The following is a 19,492-nucleotide window of genomic DNA, read 5'->3' on the forward strand; positions in this document are numbered from 1 at the left end:
ACAGCAAAATATTTATTAGAGCCTTGAGCTGGGATCCAAGCAAGAAAGAGCTGACTGAATATTTGTCTCACTTGGGGAAGCTGTAGACTGCACAGTTAAAATAGACCCAGTCAAGAGAAGATCACGAAGTTTTGGATTTGTGCGGCTAGTGTTCATAAGGTATTGGGAGTGAAAGAACACAAACTGGATGGCAAACTTATAGACGTCCCCCACGAAGGCCAAAGCTTTAAAAGGGAAGGGGCAATATATATTTGGTCTTCATCCATAGTTCTTGGTTTACAGCTCCCAAAGCCCTTGGAATTTCCTGAGTAGTAAGAGCAATGGAATAATATTTGGTCCCTTATTCTCGGGTCCTGAAAATGCTTCAGGGAAAGTGCTCCCACCCAAGGGTGGGGGCTGGTTGAGAACCAACCACATAATTAGAGGATGAAAACTTTCAGTCCCACCCCCTGGCCTCCAGGGAGAGAAGAGGGGTTGGAGGTTGAATCAATCAATGGCCAATGATTTGATCAATCGTGACTATGTGATGAAACTTCCATAAAAACCCAAAGGTCAGGATTTGTAGAGCTTCTAAGTTGATGAACAAGTGGAGATTGAGGAGAGCGGTGCCTAAAGAGGGCATAGAAACTGCATCCTCTTCCCCATGTACCTGTTCATCTGGCTGTTGTTTCACATCCTTTAATATCCTCTTATAATAACTTGGTAATCTGGTAAGTAAAATGTTTCTCTGAGTTCTGTGAGCTGCTCTGGCAAGTTAATTGAACCTGAGGAGGGGGTTGTGGGAACCTCTGGGCTTTCAACTCGTGTCTGAGTTGCAGGGTGGTCTTGTGGGACCTTTTACCTGTAGAATCTGATTTCTGTCTCTAGGCAGAGAGTGCCAAAATTGAGTCAAATGCACACACACACACCCCGGAATAAGGTCTAAGAACCTTATTGGAGCCCATGGTGGTGATCAAAAGTACAGCGGCTATGCAGATATGATCATACTTGGTATAACTATGTGAAGTATGGATGTGGACATGGATATGCAGACAACAGTGGCCAATAGAGGCCTTATGGCAATGCATCTCAAGGGGGTGGTGATCACCAAAACAATTTCCAGCCTTACTAATGGGGGGCATTGGAGAAAACAGGAGGAGATGCTAAGATATTAATGACTGGCCTTCTGTTGCTCTAAGATGAGTATTTTGTAAAAGATCTTCTGCTGTACAATGTATAAAGTCACCAATTGATTTTCTTTGTTTTTACTTTGTCTTTTGTTATCTGTGTTATGGCTTAACTTGGACTTGTGTTTACATAAATTTTTTGTATGATTTCATGTTAAATAAATAAATGCTTCTGTCAGGGAAAGGGAAATTTCCCCCCTATCCTTCTTGAATTCTTTTGGCTGGTTTAATAATTAAATTGACACAAAACAAGCAAATTACCAGAGGGAAATACAAATTTGTGTGCACAGAGGTCTCAGTAATGGGACCTCCGAAGTGGCCAAAGTAGGCAGCTTTTATACTTTTTAGACAAACAATAAATTTGTGAGGAACTTATAGGCCAAAGAAACTTAGCTTTTGGTGCTTAATTAGTGAAGAATCTACACAGTTTGGGCTGTGGGTAGTAAATTAGTAAAGAAGTAACAAGGTTTATTTATACACACTTCTTGGCTCTGAATTCCCCATCTCTGGTGATGAGAGTGTCTTTCTACCTCCAGATGCGGAAAAGGAAAAAGAAAAAGAAAAGAAAGGAATGGTTAGTATAACCCCACTCCCACAGACTGAGTTTGGTGCACCCTAAATATACTTCTGTCATCAGACTCATTAAACTACACCATAATAAATTTTTTGTTGATTTTCACCTATTAGACTTAATTCTTGCAGGCAAATAGTCTCCTTCATCCCTGTGTTCTCAGCTTACTAGGCAGTGCCTTGCCCAGAGCTTCCCAGCTCCTGTATCACAACCCCTCTGTAGAGCATGAACAGGTTACAGCTGTCCCAGGAGATGCTGATGGTTGCAAACTTTTTATAGCAATACAAAAGCCAAAACCATGTTGTCACAGTCATTTAAAAGTTTACTCCAGTTAAAATTATATTTGATCATTTTTTATATGGCTACCCTGCATACTTCCTCAATTCAGTTATTAGCAAAAGACTTGAGGCATAACACCCTCCCCAAGAGAGTCCTTTATTGGCAACAATTAAAGGAGCATCTCCCACAGTAATACCATGCAGATGTCACCCTTTTCTCTGTGTGCCAGGATGCAAAGGTTTGGAAGCACTGACCTAGCAGGATTCCAAAAAGGGATTTGAATTAAATAAGATTGCATGAATTGATAAATGAAATCAAAGTACTGGCTTTGCCTGTTAGTAACTGCAAATCACCAATATCTCCAAGCCTTGATTTTCCAGCTGCAAAGAGAACAATGGCTACCTTACAAAATTATGAGAATTAATAAGGAATGATCTAAGTGAAAGTTCAGCTATAAAATATTATATAAATTTAATTACCGGCTTTGGCATTAACAATTACACTACCATTTCCCTAACTGATCACCCTTTCTTCAACTTCACCCTTCTGCCGTTAAGCATTCTGGACCCAATTCTAGTTGTGGGGTTAGGGGGGATTATCCCCTCAAGGCCAAGCAATTCTTCAAAATTAGCTGCGTGTCTGATAATTCAACTCAATTCTGATGCTACCTGCTGGGAGGTTAAGGACTCACAAGATGGCCCTCTCTGCCCTGCAAATCCAGATTGTCGCCTGTGCTTCTGATCTACTGGCTGTAGATAGGAGGTCCAATGACCCGTCCTTGGGCTCGATTAATTTGCTAGAGCAGTTTACAGAACTCAGAGAAACATTTTACTTACTAGACTATCAGTTTATTATGAAACGGTATAACTCAGAAGAGCCAGACAGAATAACTATATAGGGCACAGTGTGGGGAAAGGGCGCAGAGCTTCTATGCCCTCTCTGAGGATGCCTCTCTCCTCGAATCTCTAGGTGTTCACCAACCTGGAGGCTCCGAACCCTCTCCTTTTGGGTTTTTATGGAAGCTTCATTACATAGGCTTGATTGATTAAATCACTTGCCATTGGTTGATTCAACCTCTAACCTGTCTCCCCTCCCTAAGTGTTGGTGATACTGAAAATTCCAACCCTCTAATCATAGTGTTGGTTCTTTAGGTTACTAGCCCCCATCCCTAGGTGGGGTCCAAATTTTACCTTATTTACATAACAAAAGACACCTTTATTGTTCTCATCACTCAGGAAATTCATAGGGTTTTAGGAGCTCTGTGCCAGAAATGGGATGAAAACCAAATACATATATTTGTATTGTAAGTCACAAATATCACAGCCATATATCATGCTTTCATCAGCAAATTATTCTTCAAACCTTTTTTTCCCAATCACTTTTCAAATTAAAAAACTTTTGACAGCTCCCCTTTGTATATAGCTTGGTTTGTTGTTGTTTTGTTTTGTTTTGTTTTTGCCATTATGTCTAAACTGAAGCCACGAGGACCTTCAATTACTTCGCTACAACTCCTTCTGTTCTCCATGATCCTACAACAGGTCACAGGGACAATCCAAGGCCAATCTCTCAGGCACACCAGCCACTAAAGGTGGGAGGTCCCAAGGTCAGCTATATTAGGCAAGTTTACTCAGAGAAGTCAGAAGCAACAGCACAAAGGCAGGTTCAATGGATAAGGCAGGGAGCCAGGAGTCAGAGCTGCAGAAGCAGCATCAGTATTAGATTTAAGGGTGAGGTAAGGACATAGCCATGTGTTTTAATCAGAATCAGCTCAGTCATACTTCTCTAACAGATTCTCTAACTCAGTGGCTGAGCACATCAGAGGTTTATTGCTTACTAGTGCAAAGTCTGCTGCAGGTCTGGGTGACTGCAAAATAACTGTTATCCACAGAGCAGCTCACAGCAGTTTCATCATGAGGCCTTGTTAGTTGCAGAAGGGATGATATACCTGGAGCATCTTGCAGGCTTTTCTTTGCTTCCACCTAGAAGTGAAATATGTCACTTTTGCTGACAGCCCATTGTTTACAACTAGTCAAATGGCCCTACCTAATTTTAAAAAGACTGGTAAATGTGGGTGTGGTAGACAGACTCCAAAGATGTTACCCACATTTCTTCCCCACTGATTACACTCATATCACTCCCCCCATCAAGGGGTGAAACCTACTTCTCCTCTTTCTAAATCTGGGTTGAAATTGTCACCTTCTTTGACCAACAGAATGTAGGAGAAATTGTGTAGGTGTAGCCTAGCCCTTAAGAGGTGGCACCTTCTGTCTTTGCTGTCTTGGAACTCAGCCTCCATGGATAAGGAAGTCCAAGTCATCCTACTGGAGAGAGAGGGCCCATGTGATGAAGCCTTGGAGGGTGACACACTGCATGGAGAGACAGGAATCAAGGAGAACTAAGGAGCCCCTCTGAGTTCCCAGCTGAATGCAGCCCCACAAGTGACCGTGAATAATATCTGTTTCTTAGTCAACACACAGAAACTAGAGGAATAAAAGAAATGTCCATCAACTGATAAATGGATAAATAAAATATGGCAAACCCATAAAATGGAATATTATTTGGTGATTAAAAAAATCAAATACTGAGATATGCTACAGAATGAATGAACCAATTATATCAAATGTTCAGAATAGACAAATATTTTGGCTATACAGATATGTATTAAAATCAATTTCACTTGGGTTTTTTTCCCTTTAGTTTTTTAATAGGATTAATAGAAAAATTTAAATTACATATGCAGCTTGCATTATGCTTCTATTGGACAGTGTTGCTCTAAGGTATATACCTTTGATTTGCTATTTACAAATAATAAGGGCCTAAATTCTGAAGTTAAATGTTAACTTGTAAAGTTTTGCCCAGAAAAATCACAAATGATTAAAGATTACCCCAAAGTTTTATCCCTCAGTTTGTTTCTAGTTTAGTTGATTTATTCCAGGATACCCTTCCTGACAACTATATATATCTCTATTCTGCAAATGCTCTTTGAATCAGCTTTGCTATCTGCCAGTTCCCTCATTAACAAGTTAAATAAATATTTGACACATGTTCACTTTATAGTTGCATGAGTCATACTTTGTTTAAAAATTACATTTTGGCAGAGCCCACTGACATGGTCCTAATAATCAGATCACTTTTTTAATATAAAAAACTATAATATGTACTTCAAATAAAATTTCTAAAATACAATATAATATGTACTTAAAATAAAATTTCACAACCTTATTAACTTAAGAAAATTGTTTTTATTCATTTTTTTATAATTTTTTTTAACTGAAGTATGGTCAGTTTACAATGTTGTATCAATTTCTGATATACAGCATCATGTTTCAGTCATACATACATATGCATACTTCTGTTTGTTTTTATACTCTTTTTCATCATAGGTTACTACAAGATATTGAACAGAGCTTCCTGTGCTATACAGTATAAACTTGTTGTTTATCTATTTTATATATAGTAGTTGGTATCTATAGTCATTCCTTTTTTTTTAATTGAGTTATAGTCATTTTACAATGTTGTGTCAATCATTCTTATTATCTACCAATTTTTACCTGTATGCTATTTTTCACATAGATGCAATTATAATGGATGCTATTTTGCATTCTCAATAGGTATATTTGAAAAAAATCATAAAAATTTTTCATGTTTCTACATGTTTTTCATAATTATCATTTTTAATAGCTGCATAATATTTCATTGGCCTTTGTGTTCTAACATAACAATTTGCTTATTGTTATGAATTTGGTTTCTTTCCAATTTTTGACTCTTACAAATCATGCTACAATGAACGTCTTTCACATATATGTGTATATATATATGACCTTTGTTTCTGTGTAATTATTTCCTTAGGGCAGATTCCCATGAGAGGGATTATGAACTTCAGGGTGTGAACAATTTTATGACCATTGAAATATGCTGCTGTAATGCATCCAGAGAAGGTTGTAACCATTTATACCACCACCAACAGTCCATTAATGTACCAGCTTCCCAAAAGTTCCCTGCCTTGGTAAAAGAGTGTAGTTTTCTTTGCTTTTTTCATTTTTTCTATAAATTAATACATGTATTAATAAACAAGTCCTCAACTTAAATCCTGCTTATAATTTCCTGTTTTCTTTCTGTTGTGGCCCACCCCTGCTCCAAAAAAATGGGCGTTCTAGGAGCACCTAACGTGAGAGTGATTCTTAAAGTGGACCTACCACGTAGCCCTCAACTGCATGGGGCCAACCTCTTGGAAATGTGAAATGCAGAAGATTTTGATAGGATACAAAGCTTTATAGTTGCAGAGAAATGAACAAGCCTGTAGGAGTGGAAAAGTTTTCTTTTTCTTCCTTTCTAGGTTCTTTGGCTGGCCTAACAATTAAATTGATATAAGACAGATTAACAAGAGAAAAAAATCAAAAGTTTAATAACATTGATACATAGAAGAAACCAGGAAAACTAAATAACTCCCTGAAATGGCGCAAACCATCACCTTAAAGACCATCTCTAGCTACAGAAGATGGTAGATGTTAGGGAGAGCCAGTTATGGGAGATTTTCAGACAAAGAACAGTAAACCAGGGTAAGCCTATTATGCAAATTTAAGTCCATGCCTTCTCCATTGGCAAGAGATTTCTAGAAATTTGGTTATCCTCCTCTTCTTGATACAGGGAGGGAGACACATTTACAAATGGAGATTTCCCTTATACATGTAAATTTCTTTTATAAAAGGGTAATTTCTACTTGGTTTTCAGAGCTTCTTCAGTGTCCCCAGTTTCTTAAAAATAATCAGCCTAAAATAATCCTTGTGTCAAAGAGACATTTTGGGGTGGCAAATTTTGCTCCCCTACAAGCTCCAGCAGGGCCTGACTCCAAAACACAGGCTTGCAGTGAGAAACAAAAGGCACCAGAGTCTGTGGGGAAAGGTCAGATTGAGTTATGAGTAAAACTGTCAAGGATGAATGGAAACATGGAATAATGCCTACAGTGTATTTCCTGTAGAAGTTAAGATTGTGCTCAGTAGGCATCATCCTTAAATACTATCATTACTATCTAGTATTAGTATTAAATACTATTATTAATACTAATAATACTATCATTATTATCTAGTATTAGTATTAAATACTATTAATATTATCTAGTATTAGTTTGCTAGGGCTGCCATAACAAAACACCACAGACCGGGTGATTTAAACAACAGAAATACATTTCCTCACAGTTCTGGAGGCTAGAAGTCCAAGATCACAAGGTCTTGGTAGGTTTGATTTCTACTGAGGCCTCTTTCCTTGTCCCCCTCTTAGCTGTGTCCTCACTTTGATAATCCCTCGGTCTGTATTTGTCCTAATCTCCTCTTCTTATAAGGATACCAGTCACACTGGATTAGGGTCTACCCTAATGACTTCATTTAACCATAATCACCACTTTAAAGGTCTTATCTCCAAATACAACCATAGCCTAAGGGTCTCAGGGGTTAGAACTTCAATATATGAGTTGGATGTTGGGGGTGGGGGAAGAAAATTCACAATACAGTAGGATTAACAGTATTTGTTATAATTTGCAGAAATGAAAGTTTGAAATTTGGTAAGGTTAAAGCCCCTAGAGGAATGGTATTTAAAAAATCACAATTCAAATAGGCACTGTAGGGGGAGAATTTTTTTTCCAGTCTTCCTTTCTATGTTCTTTTGACAGTTCTTAAACTGATAAAAGACAAGTTAGCAGGGAGAAAACAAACAAAATTACACACCTACAGGAGCCACATAAAGATACGAAGACTCAAAGGCAGCCAGGTTACCAAAGCTAAGAAAAGGGGTAGGGGTCTGGAAATACAAAGGTGTGAACAAAGGAGAACAAAAGAGTGTTGCTTTCGGCCTGGTTCTACAAGGGTTAAATCATAACCTGCTGTGGTTGCCCACCGACTGTGCACCCTGTGGGGAATTCAGGATAAAAAACAGGATGAGGCACTGTGTGCTCTGGTTAAACAGCCCCTTAGACAATTAGATATCAGGATGAATTTCAATAACTCCAGATTCCTACCCATTCATAGAAAAGCACTGAAATCATTAGCTCGCAGTGTCTCTTCTTTGTGATTAGCAGTCATCTTTTACCAAAATATACGCTTGACTGCATTATTCCCCAGCCAAAAAGAATCATATATACATTGAATTTATATATAAATATAAAGGGAGAGCTCATAGCTACTGAGAGACTATCTCCAGGGCTATAATCTTCAGTAAGTCCCTTAAACTCACAACTCTCTCATTGTGCTTTTTCTTAGCAGACAAAGGGGGAAGAAAGCCACTCACAGAAAGGCAGAGATATTTGGAAAACAAAGGTTGTCCTGTTATGCAGATAAGTTTCTTATTAGGTAAAAAGGTAACAAATAGCTGGTAACAAATAGCTCTCGTCCTGGTTCAGGCCCCCCTTTCCAATGTAAATTTAGGCAGTTGAGGGGGAAGTAAAGCAGCTTTTCCTGAATCTTTGGGGTTTTACCTTTAGCTCGAAATACTCCTCATGCCAAAGTGGCATATTTTGGGGTGACAAATTCTGCTCCCCTTCAGTACAAAATAATTAGGGAAAAAAATCCTTCTTTACATTATCCTCCAAAGATCATTGAAAGGAGAGAAATCTTTAGTCTCAGTAACTCTTTCATAATTCCCTTCCCCCCATCCCACCCTCTCAACCCACAGAAAACTGCCTTTGCACTCAGGTTCCCAGGACTGCTTCCTGGCACCTGACTCTTTGTAATGCAGATTTGGTAAACTTCCCTGTAAGGGCCCTACCCTTGCCTCTGGAACCCTTTCCAGTTCAGCTCTTTCACTAACTCTGCATCACAAAAGTTCAGAACCGGTCTGGCCAGGATTTACTCTCCACCGAGGTGGGAGGTAGGACTGAGGGCCAGGTCAGGTGTCAGAAACGCTGGAAGAAATGGGGCTGGGCCGCGAAGACTGTGTTCCCCTGCCAGGCTAGGAGGAGTGAATAATAGGCGCTGGCACTCACCCCACCCCCACCTCCATGATCTCTTCTGGGCCCTCCAAAGAGATGCTGAATATCCCAGTGCCTCTCAGCGGTCCCTTTCTACACCAAGCACACAATTCCTGCCCTCACTTGAATGCTCCCCGGTCAGAGTCCCTATTCAGCACAAAGCCGGGAATGCTCACCTTCTTAGGATCCACAGGCCCTGTTCATTAATTCCCTCCAAGATTATGGTCATCAGCATCACCCCCAGCTCCAAGAAAAATAAAGCAAGGAGACAGGCAGCCACTAGATGGCCCCTTTTGTCTCATCCACAGCAACACAGGACTGGGCTAGTCCCCAAAGTTTCAGTATTCATCCAACTGGTGCTGAAGCGACAGGCTTCACAGCCACAGCCCAAAATGTCCAGGGGTGGGAAAGAGGAAAGGGGTGGGGGCTGCCAAGGCTGCCAGAAATTGTTACCCCAAAAACAGCCTCTGTACCCCATAGCTGAATTGAGAGGCAGAGGCACAGTTTTGGGAAAATAGAAAAGAACAGCTTTATAGCTTTGCCAGGCAAAGGGACCCACAGCAGGCTGATGCCTTAAAGACTGTGAGCCTGCCTTGGGGGCAGGGTCCTGGGGTTTTATAGAAAAATGGGAACAGGAGGGTGATAGCAATCAGGGTGTGAGCAGGGGCTACATTCCTTTCGTCTTTGTAAGAACTCGCTGCTGTTATGGAGGAATTTAGGAGGGTCTGCCCGTTTTCTTGAGGTTCAGTCCATGACCTTCTTTCAAGATCTCTAGGGTAAATGGATAAGTTATTCTAAGAAAAGAGCGCACAGGGAGGGGAGCATGTTAGTCATAAGATCAGTTTAGTTGGAAGTACAGGCCTGAACAATTCAGTAGCCATCTTGTTAGTTTTCTACTCTTTCAGTTCCCCTGCGGCCCACTTGGCCCCGAGGAAGCAAATTAAGGGACATGATCTCCAGCCCGAGCACTCAGCTAGCCCCAGGAGAAGTGAAGTCTAGAGAACTCCCTTGACTACAGCTTCAGGGGCCTCACCTGTGGATACTTCATCTTTAAGGGCATCCAATCAGGCCTATGTCTTTCACAGGCCCCCAAAGACACAACCCCGCCCTGAGGTGGGGACAAGGATGGTCCCAAGCTGATATAGAAAAGACTTTGTATTGTCTATATCTCTCTAGGTTGTCAGATTCTGGCCTTCTGTATACTGAGGTATTTTAAGTTGGAGGTAATTGGTAGGCATGTAAGTTCTGTGACTTATGTAAGTTCTATGACTTCCTGCCCTCCCAAAAGATCAATTTATACCTATATATAACTATATGTCCAAATTAGTTTATAGATTCTTCCTCACTATTTTTTTACAGCTGTGTAAAGAAAAAAAAAATGTTGCCTGCCATTCCAGTCCTACAAGGATCAAGCCATTAGCCACTGCAGTCTCCCACTGAAAGTTCTCCCAGATATACAGGATGGAGAAAAACAGGAAATAGTCTGTTCTTTGGGTATACTGGCCCCCAGTTAAGATGCATATCTAAGGAAAAATTTCAAATGATTCCAGATTCTTGCATCTTCCCATAAATGAAAAGCACTAAAATCATTAGCTTAAGGGGTCTATTCTTTGTGATTAGCAGTAATATTTTGACGCTTGACTGCGTATTCTTCCTAGCTAAAAAAAAAAAAAAAAAAAAAAAAAAAAAAAAGCTCATCTATATCCTAGCTTCTCCCTTACCTCTTCAGGGCAATTTCTCAGAGCTATCTGAGAGGCTGTCTCCTAGGCTATGGTCCTCAGTAAGGTCCCTGAATAAAACTTCACTCACAATTTTTATGTTCTGTGTTTTTTAGTTGACAGTTTCTAGTATTTCATTGTGTGAATATACCAAAGTTTATTGAAACAATTTTTTTATTTTGGAGCATTTGAGGGTAATTTCTAATACATTGCAATTACAAATAATACTGCAATCAAATAATTTTGTATACATGTATTTTCATGTTGTTAGAGATATGTCTCCCTAGACATGAGATTGAAACACAGTTGCCCTAAAACTGAATTCCCCTGCTGAGTTTATGATTGACCTCTCTATCCAAAACTTTATTCCCTTTTTTTCCACCTCTGTTTTCCTCAGGATTGAAGACTACCAAAAAAAGGTGGGGCAGGAGAGGGGTGAGGTAAAAATGAGCAGGAACCTCTAGGGACTTCCCAGATACAAAAGCCCCTCCATGTACCCCATTTCTTGCCTATAGAAAAAAGGTTTTAGTCTCCTAGGCCTTTCTTGAGTTCTAAAGAGCAGACTCAAGCAGCTACTAATTAGGGAAGTGAGGGAATGCAGAAACAAGGAAAAGTAGTCAAGCAAGAAAAGTAATGATAGCTTAAACAATATTTCAGCCATAAAATGGAGTCCTAGTTCCTCCTCAAGGGATATACATAAAAATCTGACGCATATCTTTGAGTTGTTCTGCAGAAACTGAGACCCTCGATTCCAAAGATGGTGACTACGTGCTGACCACAATCATGTAGACCCTGGACTGGCTGGAACCAGATGGTTGATGATTATGATTCCCAAAACACCACCCTCTTACCTCAACACGAACCAATAAGAAGAAAATCCATGAGCTACAAAACTCACCCCAAATGTTTCTTTTAGAAACCCTTCCTTGCAAGGCATCAGGGAGTTCAAGTCTTCTGAGCACAGGCTGCCTGTTATTCTTGCTTGGTGCCCTGTAGTAAATGCTGTACTTTCCTTCACCATAGCCTGGTGTCAGTAGATTGGTTTTGCTGCATGGCAGGTGAGTGGATCCAAGTTTGGTTTGGTAGCAGGATTGCCAGTTCAAATTTTAAATGTATACATAGTGTCGACTGAAATAAATGCACAGCCTAAATGTTAAGAGTTATGTTTTATTTGGTGGGAGGACTCTAGCCAGGATGACAGCCTCTCTGAGGAACTGCTCCAAAGAGGTAGCAGAGGAGCTAGGATATATAGGAGCTTTACAACAGAGACCAGGTAGTTGGAACAATAAAAGATTACTTGCTATCTAAAGAAAAACAGGCATCTCAAGTTAAAGAATTTAGTGCTTTTCTAGGTATGAGAGGAAGCAAACATTTGGGCTCATTGAATTCATTCCTTTGGCAAGCATCTAGCTATCTCGGGCCATTATTTTGTCCTTTATTATTCTGAGTCCACTCAGAGTGCACCATTGTGAGTGGCTGCAGAGGCTGGGCTGCAGGCCTATCCTCAGTTGGGGGTGGCGGCAGCCGCTGATGACTTGGTTTCAGCATTCTTTGTTTACTGATATGGTTGCAGTATTTTCGTTCACAATAGTATTGTTATCACATTGGTAAATTGCCCTTCATCAGTTATACTTTTTTGTATTCACACCAACAACATATGAGTGATTCCCCCACAGCCTTGCCAAGAGTATTATCAAGTGAAGGGGAGTAGAATATGCCACCCCAAAATATGCCTTTTTGGTACTGGGGAGGAAGAAATTTCCCTCTACTTTTGTAGGTTCTTCTGATTGGTCTAACAATTAAATTGACATGAACCAGATAAACAGGAGAAAATCAAACAAAATTTAATTAATGACATGTATACAAGGAAGAGACCCAGGAAAACTGAGCAACTCACCAAAATGGCCACAACCCTCATCTTAAATACCATCCTCAGCTAAAGACAAAAGAGGATGTTGAGGCTGGGGATAGATATGAAAAGTTGCTAAGAAAAGTCACAGCAAACAAGGGTGATTGGGATGCAGATTTAGGTCTTTATTTTCTCCATTGATTAGAGTTTCTAGTGATTTGGTCATCTTCCTCTTCCCCGTACAGAGAAGGAGGTAAACCCTTAAAAATGGAGATTTCCCTTACAAATGTAAATGTTTCTTACAAAAGGGCAACTCCTACTTGGTTTTCAGAGCCCTTTCCAGGTCTGCTGTTTCTCATGAAAAAACCAACTTAAAACAGTTAATATACAAATGAGACATATTTTAGGGTGGCAAATTCTGCTTCCCTACATTGACATAGGATTATCTTAAGCTGATTACTTTAAAAAACAAACAAACAGCAGACACAGGAAAAGCTCTAAAAACAAAGAAGTTACTCTTTGTAAGAGAAATTTACATGTATAAGGGAAATCTCCATCTGCAAGGGTATCTCCCTCCCTGTACTAGGAAGAGAAGGATGATCAAATCTCTAGAACTTCTTACCAGTGGGAAAAGCCTGAACTTAAATCTGCTTAACAACCTTACCCTGGTTTACTGTGCTTTGCCTGAAATTGGAAGCTCTCCCTCATTCCCACCCTCCAAAATTTTATGTCTTTAGCTAAAGATGGTATTTAAGGTGAGACCTTCAGCCATTTGGGCCAGTTATTCAGTTTTCCTGGATATCTCCCATGTGTACTGGAGGTATACCTTCTATTAAACTTCCGGGGTTTTTTTTCTTGTTAATCTTTTTAACATTGGGGGCAGGTGGTGCGTGGGGTTTGGGGGTCTTCAACCAAGAACTTGGAAGAGTAGAAGTAAAATTATTTTTCCTTCCCTACACGAGCTTTTTAAATTTTGCCAATATAGTAGGAGTTAACTATTTTTAATTCTTCATACTTAAACTCCATCTCCAGGAAATCATGTTTGTAACATAGTATCATCTTCAGAAGCATCATCATGCCGGAGGGTCTAGCTCCACCTGGTGGTGGTATATCTAGTTGCAGGAAAAGTATCTTTTCTTTAGGACTATTGTACCTTTGCCCTTTTCCTTACCTCTTAAATTTCCTGCTCCTTCTTCCCTAGTGAAAAAAAACCTGTATTTTAACCCTTTTCCTATTGACTATAGCACGTGCCATGCTCCTAACTTCCTGAGTTAAATGAGTACTAAAATAGTCCACACCCACACAGTTTACTGTTTACATTAACCTGATTTTACTATGTGAAGGTCTGCATATTAACAAGACCTTACTAACCCAGGAAACTCTTGCCCAGGAACTTGACATCCCAACTAACTGTCATTAGAGTAAAATGGCTCATCAACCAAGAGTAGCTAGGAAACCCTTTCCTAGCAAGTTTCCCAGCAATCCTAAATTATTTTGCCGCAGAGTATGCCTAATCTCTATTGGCACCCCCTGCCTCTCCCCACATTGAAAGACTTCCCCCCTTAAACCAGACTCCAGAATTTTCATCAAGACTCTCCCTTTGCCCTCTCTTTTCTGAGGCTCTACTAAGACTTTATCAACGTCGTTCTCTCTTACTACAATAAGCAAGAAACTCAGTTTTGACTTACCAGCAGGTTATTTTAGTGGTATTTTTGGAGAGCCAATATTCAATTTAAGAGAACAGTTAACAAAGGCAAGTTTGTGTGCCCAACACACCATGAGACCAAACAAACTGAAACACTGGAGTTTGGAGCAGAGAAAGTCTTACTGTGGGTCTGAGCAAGGAGGATGGGGTGGCTCACGGCCAAGAAAACCCCAAACTTTCCAAAGGGTTTCAGCGAAGCATATTTAAAAGCCAGGTAAGGGGGTGAGGGACATCACAGGGTACATGATCAGCTTGTGCACAATTCTCTGATTGGCTGATGCTGAGGTGACAGGGTGGTCAACACTATCAACCCCTAGGTGCCAGAAGGTCTGAGGGCTACTTGCTCTTGATCATCAAGTAATTGACTTATTCCCTTTGGTGGTGGTTTTTAGCAACTGAAAAACTCAGGAAATATACATGAGATACTATTGTCAGAGAGGACCTATAACAGAGGTTATAGGGGAGGGGTCTGTCCCAGGAAGGCTCCCCAGGTTCCTGCTGGGTTATTCCCTTGTCACTAAGTTCCACACAGGAGAAAGGTAAGGAACTGGCCCTTGTCACAGCAGACATTGGGCTTCACCCTCTTACCAACCTCATTTCACAAGTACACCTGCTGTTTAGTCTTTTTGCCCACTGAGATTCTTTAAAATATTAAGCGGTACCTCAGTCCCTTTAGGCTGCTATAACAAATTTCTATAGAAATTTTTCTGGGTAGCTTATGAACAACAAGAGATTTATTTTTTAGAGTTGTAGAGGCTGGAAGTCTGCGGTCAGGGTACCAGCATGGTTGGGCAAGGGCTTTTTTCCAGATCACAGACCTTTCCTTGGTGGAAGGGGCCAGGGAGCTCTGTGGAGCCTCTTTCGTAAGAGCACTAATCCCACCTTGAGGGCTCCACCCTCATGACCTAAGCATCTGCTAAAGGCCCCACCTCCTAATACTAACACCTGTGGTGGGTTAGGCCTTCAGCCTGTGAACTTGGGTGGAACACATTCAGATTATAGCAGAGGGCAACCCATAGACCCCCTGGAACTTAGACTCTGTTCTAAGTTCTAAGCACCTGCTTCCCCCACCAGCCAGCTTCTTTCTTCTCATCATATTTTCCTTTTATTTCTTCTTTTCTTGTTTTCCTCCTCTCTTTAAATGCACAAGACCTGAAAGTGACATCATATGGCCCTATCGCAGGATTAAAATTGTTTTCAGTGAATAGGGAAATTTCCCCTGCATCCATAAGAAATGCTTTCTTGAGACAAATCTCAGATGTTTCCAGAAAGGATTTCTTGCCCAGGATTCTGCAGGCACCATGGGGAGCCCCAGGCAAGAGCCCCAGGTTGCATCCTCCTGGCAACTCACATTGAATTTCATGAGCGTGGTACCCTGGGCCTCAGGCCAATTTGTGCTCTGGTCTGCAATGCCTTTCAGCATGGCTCTGTTATTTGTGACTATCCTAAAGCCTCTGGAGTTGTGTACAGAGTTACAGTATTGGGTCAGTTTAGGGGAGCTTTCCAATAGCTCATTTCTATATAGATAATTATGCTTCTGTAACCTTGGTAGAGGCAGAACAGGGAGTCTTTAGAACCCAGGCTTTGGAGCTGGTCCGTCTGGGTTGGCATTCTGGCTAGTCACTCCTATGTGACCTTGGGCAAGGCACTTAACTGCTTCCTGCCTCAATTCCTCGTTTGAAATGGGGATAATAACAGTAGTTTCCTTTTAGGTGTGAGGATTAAATGAGTTAGTGCTTTTAAAGTGTTTGGAACAATGCCTGGCACTAATGAGAACTCCAGGTTGACTATTTTTATATAAAGCACTGCGCAAATACAGCGTCCACTCCTGCCCTCCAACCAGATTACTGCTTCCTTGGAAACAATCCCAGATACATGAGTTCTTCCGTAGTTCCTAAATGTGTAACTCCGTGAAGGAAAATATAAGGCTGTTTTTTACCTAAATCTGCTTATCTCAAGCTCTAACATCTTTTTCACACCTTTTTTCTTTTTCTTTTTTTTAACCCAAAAATGACATTCTTTTTTGGTCTGAATATCTTTAAGGATTTCATCCTGTGTCTCGTGGATTTCTCCCCTCCAAAAAAAAAAAAAAAAAAGACACTGAAAGGTAGCAGGATATGCCACCCCAAAATATGCCACCTTGACTTGTTGATTATTTAGAGCTGAAGGCAGTGAGAAGTGAATACAAGAAAAGCTCTCTGTCATTCCCCTATTTGCTTAAAAGCAGAACATAAACTTGTCAAGGTGTCTCCCCGACCTACCCACCCACCTTCTCTACCAGGAAAGACAGAAATTAATCACCAGAGACAACCCTAGACCTTTAGCCAAGAGGTGGCCCCAGAGGAAATCTACATAACAAACCTAAGTAACCTTATCTTCCATTAGTTTTCCCCATATAACTTTCCTACATTTTGCCACCCTAGAAACTCAAAGTCATTTTTGCTTGTCTCATCACTCCTCTAAAAATGTATTATTCCTCTGTTATGATGCTATATATGCCAGGTTCTAGCCATTCCTGTGAGTTACTCATCGTAGCACTCCCCTGGGTCTGCATGACACATGTTAATAAAGTGTTTCTTCATCTCTTGTTGATCTGTCTTTCATCAGTCTAAGGTACAAGGCCCCACAGAAGCACCCAGGGGGGTAGTGGGGAAAAGATGTGGTTTTCTTTCCCTACAAGGTAGACTTCAGGTGTTCTGTGTGCAAACAGAATTAGAGGTCACAAGCCTCTTATGAGTATTGTCAAAACATTGGTGGAAAAGAGTGCAAGAGAGAGAGGCCTGGGGCCTTAAAGTGGTCCTTGCATCCCTTGGGCATCCTTGCCAGGCTCCTTCCAGGGCAGGATAAAGGCGCCTCATTCTCAGCCTTCTCTGTACAGGTTGATGTCTTCCTGAGGAAGGTTTCAATGTGCTCTTTATTGGCCACCTCAACACGTGAAACCGTGAGCTGGACTCAGAGTTGAGAAGAGCGCTGAACCCAGGAGCCTAGACCCTGAGAAGGACTCGGCACACCAGAGACAAGCAAATGAGGCCAATGCATTCTCTTCTCCACCCTGTACCCTGCTCCACTGTCTCCACTGTCTCCACTGCCCACACATCAAGAACAAAATGCTTGTGGTGCCAGCGTTTAAAAATGCAGGGCCTGGGGTTGTCTGTCCCCCAACTCCCTTCTGCTTATTTCCGTTTATCTTGCACACCAAAAAACAAGCTGGTGACAGCCAACAGAGCAGCTCCACAGTTATCTTGACTTATCTCATTCAGATCTGGTTACATGATACTTACTCATTCACCATTTATTGATCAGCACGACATGTCAGACGCTGGGCACGTACATTGACAAGCTCCCCACCCTCAAGGAAGTCGGTGACATCAGTCAAGGAGCTATAAATATAATTTATTACTGAAATGACTGTCTCATTATTTCCACATAGTTTAAGAATCAACTAGAAACAGAAACTGGATTTAGGGGGGAGGGTATAGCTCAGTGGTAAAACACATGCTTAGCAGGCATGAGGTCTTGGATTCAATCCCCAGTGCCTCCGTTAAAAAATAAAAAATAAATCCATACATTTAAGAAATTTGTTTTAAACTTTAGAAACTAGATTTAAGTGTTGTTCTCAAATAGTAGGGGTGAGCCTCCCCACCGGTTACACCCTCCTCCCCCATGACTTCTCATTGACATTCTGGTTTTCTATTCACTCCTTTCTCTCCTGCAGGCTCCATGATTTAGCCCTTATTCTTGTCCAGCTGTTCCCACTGTCTTGAGGTTCTTTCTCTCCAGGGATGTTTACAGACCTGGACTAAAGGAATCTTTTTGAAGTCTGCATTCAAAGCCGAATGAGGTTAGCTGCTTTCTTTTAACTTCAGTTAAGAATAAAATACCAATTGCCCTATCAGTATATGAAAGGAGGACCTCAAATTTATGTGGAAGGGAAAGGAGACTATGGTGAATACATGGATAAAAATAATGTGAGGTGATAAGCAAGAACAATGATGATACATTTCTGAGTAACCAGACAAAAGAGAATGCATAGAGTGGATAATTCTTCTTTGGCCATTGTTTGGTTCAGTCTCATTTCCAAATCATGCATAGGCTTTCTAAGGACAAGAATTTAAATATTCTTTTGTATTAAATATATATGTATATATACCAGTTGCCAGCCCATCATCTGTTTTTGTGCAGCTTAAGATCCAAGAATGGATTTTACATTTTGAAACGATTGAAAAAGATCAAAAGTTACTTGTCTCATGACATGTGAAAATTATTAAACTTACATTTCACTGTCCATAAATAAAGTTTTCCTGGAACACAGCCATGCTCATTCATTCTATGGATGCATCCTTGCTACAATTGCAAAGTTGTGTGGAGATTGCATGGCCCGCAAAGTCTAAAAATAATTTATTCTCTGGAGGCAACTTTGAGCTTGCTGAGTCGACACCATGAGCCAAGCTCACCCACCCGACTTGAAAAAATTTATGGAAAATAAGTTATCATTGAAGTTAAACGGGGGCAGACATGTCCAAGGAATATTGCAGAGATTTGGCCCCTTTGTGAATCTCAGGATAGATGAATGTGTGGAGACGGCAACTAGTGGGTAACAGAACAGTATCTGAGTGGAGGTAACATGAAGGAATAGCACCGTCATGTTAGGCGGCTTCCAACATTTATAAACAACGGCTGCGTTCGCCAGAGGAATCAATCGCTTTTACACATCCCCTCTTCAAAGCATCTGGGTGTAATCTGGATTTACTCTGATATAAAAATTGGGTCATGTACATTTCTTACCAAACTTTCTTGTTAAAAATATCTTTGTCACAAAAATTACTCTCTGGCCATTTACAGGAAGTTTGCCAACTCCTGGCCTAGAATATCCAGTCCGAGTGACGGGGTGGGGAGGAGGGACGGACAGCTCACATAATGTGAGGTACTGAAACTGCTTTACAGATCTTGTCTCATTTACTTCTAAAAATTTCGTAGGGTAGGTATTATCACCACTTTTGAGACGACAAAACTGAGACCAAGAGAGAAAACTTTGCCAACATCACAGGAGAGGCTGAAGTCAAAGTCTGCCTGACTCCAAAACTAGTGTCCCTTCCACCATACACCATCCCCTCCTCAAATCCCTGAAGGGCACGTTCAATTGTAACCTGTCTTCTTTGGCTATCATCCACTGGGTCTAATTTTCTCCCTTGAGGTCATCCATACGGTAATCTTCAAATATCTAAAGACCATAATTTTGTCTTGCC

The sequence above is a fragment of the Camelus dromedarius genome, chromosome 23 (genome assembly GCF_036321535.1).
Source record: "Camelus dromedarius isolate mCamDro1 chromosome 23, mCamDro1.pat, whole genome shotgun sequence".
Taxonomy (NCBI): Eukaryota; Metazoa; Chordata; class Mammalia; order Artiodactyla; family Camelidae; genus Camelus; species Camelus dromedarius.